Source organism: Schistocerca nitens, chromosome 3 (assembly GCF_023898315.1).
Source record: "Schistocerca nitens isolate TAMUIC-IGC-003100 chromosome 3, iqSchNite1.1, whole genome shotgun sequence".
NCBI lineage: Eukaryota > Metazoa > Arthropoda > Insecta > Orthoptera > Acrididae > Schistocerca > Schistocerca nitens.
Window position 1 is genome coordinate 710,168,256 of NC_064616.1, and position 7,031 is coordinate 710,175,286.

Sequence of the window (7,031 nt, forward strand, 5' to 3'; positions counted from 1 at the left end):
CTGGTTAGGTCCACTCTGCAGTCAAGGTTCGTAGTCTCTGTCTCCCTTCTGACAGACAGCCTATATCTGCTGCCCTAACTGCCCTCCTTCAGCAACTCTCCCCCCCCCCCTTTCCTCTCCCTTTCTCTGCCTTGCAGATTTTAATTCCCGTCACCCTTTGTGAGGCAGTGCTTTTTCATCTAGTAGGGGGCTTCTCATTGACCAATTTCTTGCAGACCACGACCTGTGCCTTCTTAATGATGGTTCCCCTACTCATTTTAGAGCTGCATATAGCACTTTCTCTGTCACTGATCTTTCATTCTCTTCCCATCCCCTTCTTCCTTCCTTACACTGGTTGCCACATGATGACCTCTGTGATAATGACCACTTACCATTGATTCTCTCATTCCCTTTCCCCCTCACAGTGACTCAGTTACCCCACTGGGCTTTTCATCATGCTGATTGACCTCTATATACCTCCCAAGTTGTATTTCCACCTTCTTTGTCAGGCTGTATTGATGAAGTCATCTGTGATCTGTCCGATAAGCTAACCCACACTGCTAGCATTGCTGTTCCCCACTTGACAGGCCCCGTTCACGGTTGGCCAGTTCTGTGGTGGAACAAGGTCATTGCCATCACTATGTGTGATTGTTGTCATGACTTGCTACATCCTAAGTGTCACGAGTCCTCTGCTGGTCTTATTACCTTTAAACTTCTTTGTGGTAAAACCCATTACTTTATCAATCAGAGAAAAGGGGTGTGTTAGAAATGCTTTGTCACCTCTGTAAGTTCTTGTTTCCCTTCATCACAGGTGTGGGCTACACTCCGCACTCTCCAAGGTTACCAGCCGCAGTCTTCCATTCTGGGCCTTGCCCTTCCAGATGGTCTTTGTACAGATCCATTAATTCTCAGAGAACACCTCGTGATCCATTTTGTGATGACATCTGTGTCAGGCTCCTATCCATCTGCAGTCCTCCTCTTGAAATAGCGGGCTGAAGCTTCTCACTTATATATTACCCCTTCTGAGGCAGAATCCTCCAGTGAACCATTTACTGAATGGGAACTTCTTTTGGCCCCCTCTTATTCCCATGATTCACCTCCTGGCCCTAGTTCCATCCATAACCAGTTACTTCAACACCTCATTTCTCCACAACGCCAATATTTCCTGCAGGTTTTTAACCATATTTGGCTCCAAGGCATTTTCCCCTCTCAGTGGAGGGACAGTATTGTGATTCCTGTCATTAAATCTGGCAAGAATCTGTTGTCCCTTGACAGTTACCGACCAGTCAGCCAGACAGTTGTCCCCTGCAAGTTACTAGAATGGATGGTGGCTCATCGTCTCAGTTGTGTCCTTGAATCTCAAAACCTTTCATCTACTAAGCAGTGCAGCTTTCGGGAGGAACAGTCTGCAATCGATCATCTGCTTTGATTGGAAACAGCAGTTCAGCAGACCTTTTCTCAATGCCACTATCTTGTTGCAGTTTGCTTCAATCTTCGTAAGGCCTACGACACAGCATGGCACCGTCACATCCTCCTTACACTCCATGAGTGCGGTCTTTTGGGCCCCCTCCCAATTTTTATTTTTCCAGTTACTGTCCCACTGGTCATTCAGATTACAGGTTGGCATTGTTCTCAGCTCTCCGGGGACCCAGGAGAAGGGCATTCCACAGGGCTCCTTAGTAATCGTTATTAATGGACTTGTGGCCTCTGCTGGACCATTGGTCACCCCTATTCTGTATCTGTATTTGGGCTAGCTCCCATGTGGTGACCTCTGTGGAATGACAGTTTCATGGTGCCATCTGACACACTTCTGCATGGAATCACTCACAGTTTTCAATTCTCTCCTCTTAATTCAAGGGTGGTGCATTTCTGTTGCCGTATTATGGTCCATGCTGATCTGGAGCTCTACCTCGACACCCAATGTCTAACTGTGGTCCCCCAGTTCAGTTTTTTGGGTCTCCTTTCTAATAACAAGCCTACTTGGTTGCCCCATATTCATCATCTGAAGGTTGGCTGTTTTGGTAAACTTAGTGTTCTTCACATCTTTGCCCTCTTGGGGTGCTGATCATTCAACCCTTTTCTGCCCATCCTGGGCATTAGTTTTGTCTTGTCAGGACTACGGTTGTCAACTTTATGGCTGCCTCTTCCACAGTGCTCCTCTGGGATCCAGTTCACCATCATGGTATCTGTTTAGCCCTATCAATAGTCTTCTGGTTGATGCTGGGATCCCTCCCCTTTTGATTCAGCAGTCCCACAACTCCTGGTTTCCTGTGCCATCACTATCTGCTCTTCCCATGCTCACCCATCCTATTCTATTCTTTCTGCAGCTTTGGGCCATCACCCACCTGCTGAGAGTCCTCTAGTGGATTTGCTGGTTGGGCTCCATCTCCCTTCTCTCCACCGTGGCTTCCATCTCCCCTCCTTGTCCTCTTCCCCATGTTATCTCGTGCCACCCCCCTCCCCCTCTTGCCCTTGGTTAGTTCCGTGACCATGGATTTGGATGGATCTCTTCCATGGTCAGAAAGCCTCCATCATTCAAATGGTGTTCCACTGTTTGTACTGAACACTCTTATGTGAGTTTCAGAATGCCATTGTTTTTTACACTGGTGGCTCTAAATCTGCCGATCATGTGGGATATGTTTTAACATCTGTTGGCACAGAATACCATCTCTCTTGCCTGCTACGTGTGGGGTGTTTACTGCGGTATTGATGACCATCTATCGGGCTCTCTGCTTCATTAAACAGTCCTCACTCACCTGAGTTTTATTATGTATGGACTCAATAAGTGTCCTTCAAGCTATCACTAGGGGTTTTCACCACCACCCCTTGGTCTATGTCATCCATGACTTTCTTGCTGATCTTGATGATGCTGCTTGTTTTGTTGGTTTTCTTTGGGTTCCTAGCTATGTGGGTATCCCAGGTAATGAACTTGCTGATCATCTGGCTCAGGGGGCTGGCCACCTATCCCAATTCTCCATGACCCCTCTGGGGGCAAATTTGCGACTTACATCAAATCCCTTTTTGCTCAATTGTGGGCTGACTCTTGGGAGGCTACCTCTCTGTCTAATAAACTTTGTGCCTCCCCTGGTTGGAATCTACCATCCTCTGCCATCTTCATATTGGCCATACCAGGTTGACCCACTGTTTTTTTTACTCTGCAATGAGCCACCATTCTCCCCCCCCCCCCCCCCCCCCCCACAGCTTTGTACCTTGGGGCTCCCCTCATGGTAATCAATATTTTGCTGGACTGCCCCTGCCTTTTGGCCCTTTGCACTAAATATGCCCTGCCTATCTTGGGTTTTAGTGGACGACCCATGCATGGTTATGTCTGTCCTCAGTTTTATTCACAAAAATGGTTTGTACCCTCAGCTATAAGTTCCTGAATTTTCCTTTGGAATTTCAGTCCCTCAGTTGGCACAGGCATTGGTTATGGCGGCCTTGTCATTGGCTCCACACCGACCAGGTTCTACCCGCCTTTTCCCCACATTTTGTTTGGTGTGTTGTGCTGTTTTGTTTCCCATTTTCTTGTGTCTTCTTGCCCCGGTGTTGCCCCTATTGCATCATGATAATGGTATGATGTGAGAGTCTGGACAGGTTGGTGGTGGTGCTGGTGCCCCACCATGTATAACATTTGTGGAACACCCATGCTATCCCTGTTTCCACCCAACATCCTCCTGTCATTTCCTGCCCCTGATGCCCTGACATCCCTTTCCCTCTTTTTTGTGCTTTATACCTCCCCCTTTACTGGAATGTGCTGTTTGTGTTGTTCCTCCTTTGATTTCTGCCATCCTAGATCATGAAACCAATGACCTCGCTGTTCTCCTCTCCCAAATCAACTAACCAGCCTAGTGTGTCTTGTTTAGAGAATAATTTTCTTTATGTTCTGAAACAATTACGTAGTTTAAATGAAGGTGTGACTAATACAGGTTGTAATGGTTTTTCTAGTATGCCAATGAAAAGTTTACCTGGAGATGGTAGTTTGGATCTGATTGATTTCTTACTACACTGTAAAGACAATTTCATTTTAAACTTAACTTATAATCTTAACCTCTTACTGCTTACTGGGACATATTACGCACATACCACTTTTCTATTTGTGAAACTCATATTTGAGCATTTGAAACTGCATTTTGGGACAGATGTGATACATGGTCAAGATGAGCTGTTGGGATAGAAAGAAATTACACGGTATTAATCTTTGCTTTGTGCTGTGAGCTGTTTTTACCCATGTTTGTTCATACAGACAGTTGTGTTTGTTACAGTAAACATTTCATTTCATTGTTAATATTATTTCTAGGGGGAAATTGCATCTGTGAACAATTATAAAGAGGATAGTTTATAAATATTTGTCCATTATATATATATATATATATATATATATATATATATATATATATATATATATATATATATATATATATATATATATATATTTTCCAGCCATGTAACTGCAATGGATGTATGAAGTTTTACAGCTCTTCAGCCACAATAAGAGTTGTAGAGCACAGAACTGTTTGTGCAGAACTTTATATGTCACAGGCCGAAACATTAGCTATGGAAATAAATTTGCAAAATGTAAATCTTGTTTTTTGATTGGAGTCAGATAATGATGACGATACTAGGCCTAAGAGTTACAATACAAGACATAAAATAACTGTGATATCAAAAATGGAGCCAGAAACAGAAGGTGACAGCAAGATTAGGCTTACTAATGATTATGATCTTAACAACCACAGTCCTCTTTCAAATAAGATTACAGCAGTGTGACAAAACTCAAAACCTTCAGCCAAGACAGAGAAGCTTACAATACATTGGAATCCAGGACATTTGATTAGAGTAGCTGATGAGACAAAATTCTCCAAAAATCCTGTTTTTCTGTGGGAAATATTGGAACATGAACTTAAGTAGAATATGTCCAGTATTTCCTTACTATGGACATTAGTGCAGTAGAAAATAATTTGTAAAGGCCCAAGAAAACCCAAAACTTGGATTACATGAGGGATCAAAGTATCATGAACAAGAAGAAGAGAACTTTTTGTCCTATCAAAAACAGATAGCAGCCCTGAATTTGCTCACAACCTCAAAAAAATACAAGTTAACTCTGAGTCGTGTAATAAGGAAAGCAAAATTAAGGGAGAATGACAACCTTATTATGGAATCATCAAACAAAGCTAAGACAATGTGGAACACGGTACAGAGACTTACTGGAAAGGTGGAAGCACACAAAAATATTGTATTGTCACAGGCGGGCAATGAGATCACTGATCCATATTAATTGCTAACCACTTCAATACTTACTCCACCAATATTGCTGGTGAGCTAGTGAAGGAATAAATGGGAAAAACATCAAACAAAATATTACAGGAAATTTCTGGAAATAGTGTAACAAATACATCCATGTTCCTTCGACCGATAAGTAGGGAAGAACTGTTAAACACCATAAAGTCATTAAAAAATAAATATTCAGCCAGAGTTGTCGATGTGCCAGATTTTATTATAAAAGTATCAGTTGAACAGATACTGCTAGATATATACAATTCTTCACTATCAAGTGGTATTTTCCCACAACAGTTAAAAACTGCAAAAGTTGTACCCCTTTACAAAAAGGGCGATGGGCAGCAGATGGTCAACTGTAGGCCTGTGTCACTCCTCTCAGGTTTTTCAAAAATCATTGAGAAACTAGTTCTGCCACAATTAACAGATTTCTTTATCAAAAAAAATATGATCTAAGGATGTCAGCATGGCTTCAGGCATCAGTGCAGTACTGAAACAACCACTTTTAGCCTCATAAATCGTATTTTAAATTCAGTGGATACTCACAAAAAAGTTTCGGGGATTTTCCTGGATTTAACAAAAGCATTTGATTTAATAGACCATGAAATTCTCCTAAGAAAGTTAGTGTTATAGTGTAAGAGGCCTGCTACACAAGTGGCTGAAATCCTACCTAGAAAATTGCTCTCAGATAACAGAGGTAAAACACATGGGAAAAAACGAACTCCAAGCTTATCAATCGAAACCTTCCACATTAACCCACGGTGTATCAGAAGGATCAATTTTAGGTCCCTTTCTCTTCTTAATTTTCATAAACGGCTTCCCCCTACATGTTCAACACTCTGAACCAGTGCTATTTGCAGATGACACGAGCATATTAATTGAAGGTGAAAACGAAACAGCTCTAAGTTTAAATGCTAAAGTCACAAATGAAAATGTCACAGAGTGGTTCATGAGGAATAAATTACTGATAAACCCTCAAAAAACAGTCGTCTTACACTTCCATAAACAACAAAATAAAAACCCATTAAAACCAAACATGTCCATGGGAAACCAAAGAATTAACAGTGTCACTGAAATAAAATTTCTTGGCATCTACTTACAAGACAATATTAAATGGAATTCCCACATCACATCATTAAATTCTAAACTATCGAAAATGACTTATGCGATGAGGATTATATGGAACAACACAAGTCCTGAAACAGTTAGAGCGGTGTATTACACTTGCATATGCTCCCTATTGAGATATAGCATCATATTCTGGGGAAATTCTCCTCATAGCATAACAACATTCCGGAAACAAAAAAAGATTGTGAGGCTAATGAAAAATTTTAACAGCCAAAAATCATGCAAACCATTCTTTAAAGAACTGGGGATTCTACCCCTACCATGTATCTATATACTAGAAGTTGTCATGTACCTAAAAAAAGCATGCTAAAATGGAAATGTATTTATTCAGAATAAATCTGTACATGAACATCATACAAAGGCAAATAGTGACATACACAGACATCATTGTTATACCACACTGTGCAAGAAAGGTGTATATCACTCAGGTTCACATTTGTTTAATAAGCTGCCAAGTAACTTAAAGGCCATAAACAAAATCCATAGCTTTAAAAAATCTTTAACTTCATATCTCTCGGAAAACTGTTTTTACTCAGTAACACAGTATCTTGAAAAATAAGTTAATTTCTGTTGTTAATTTCTGTAGTAACACAGTATCTTGAAAAATAAGTTAATTTCTGTTGTAACAATATAAAAATGTAATGTAACAA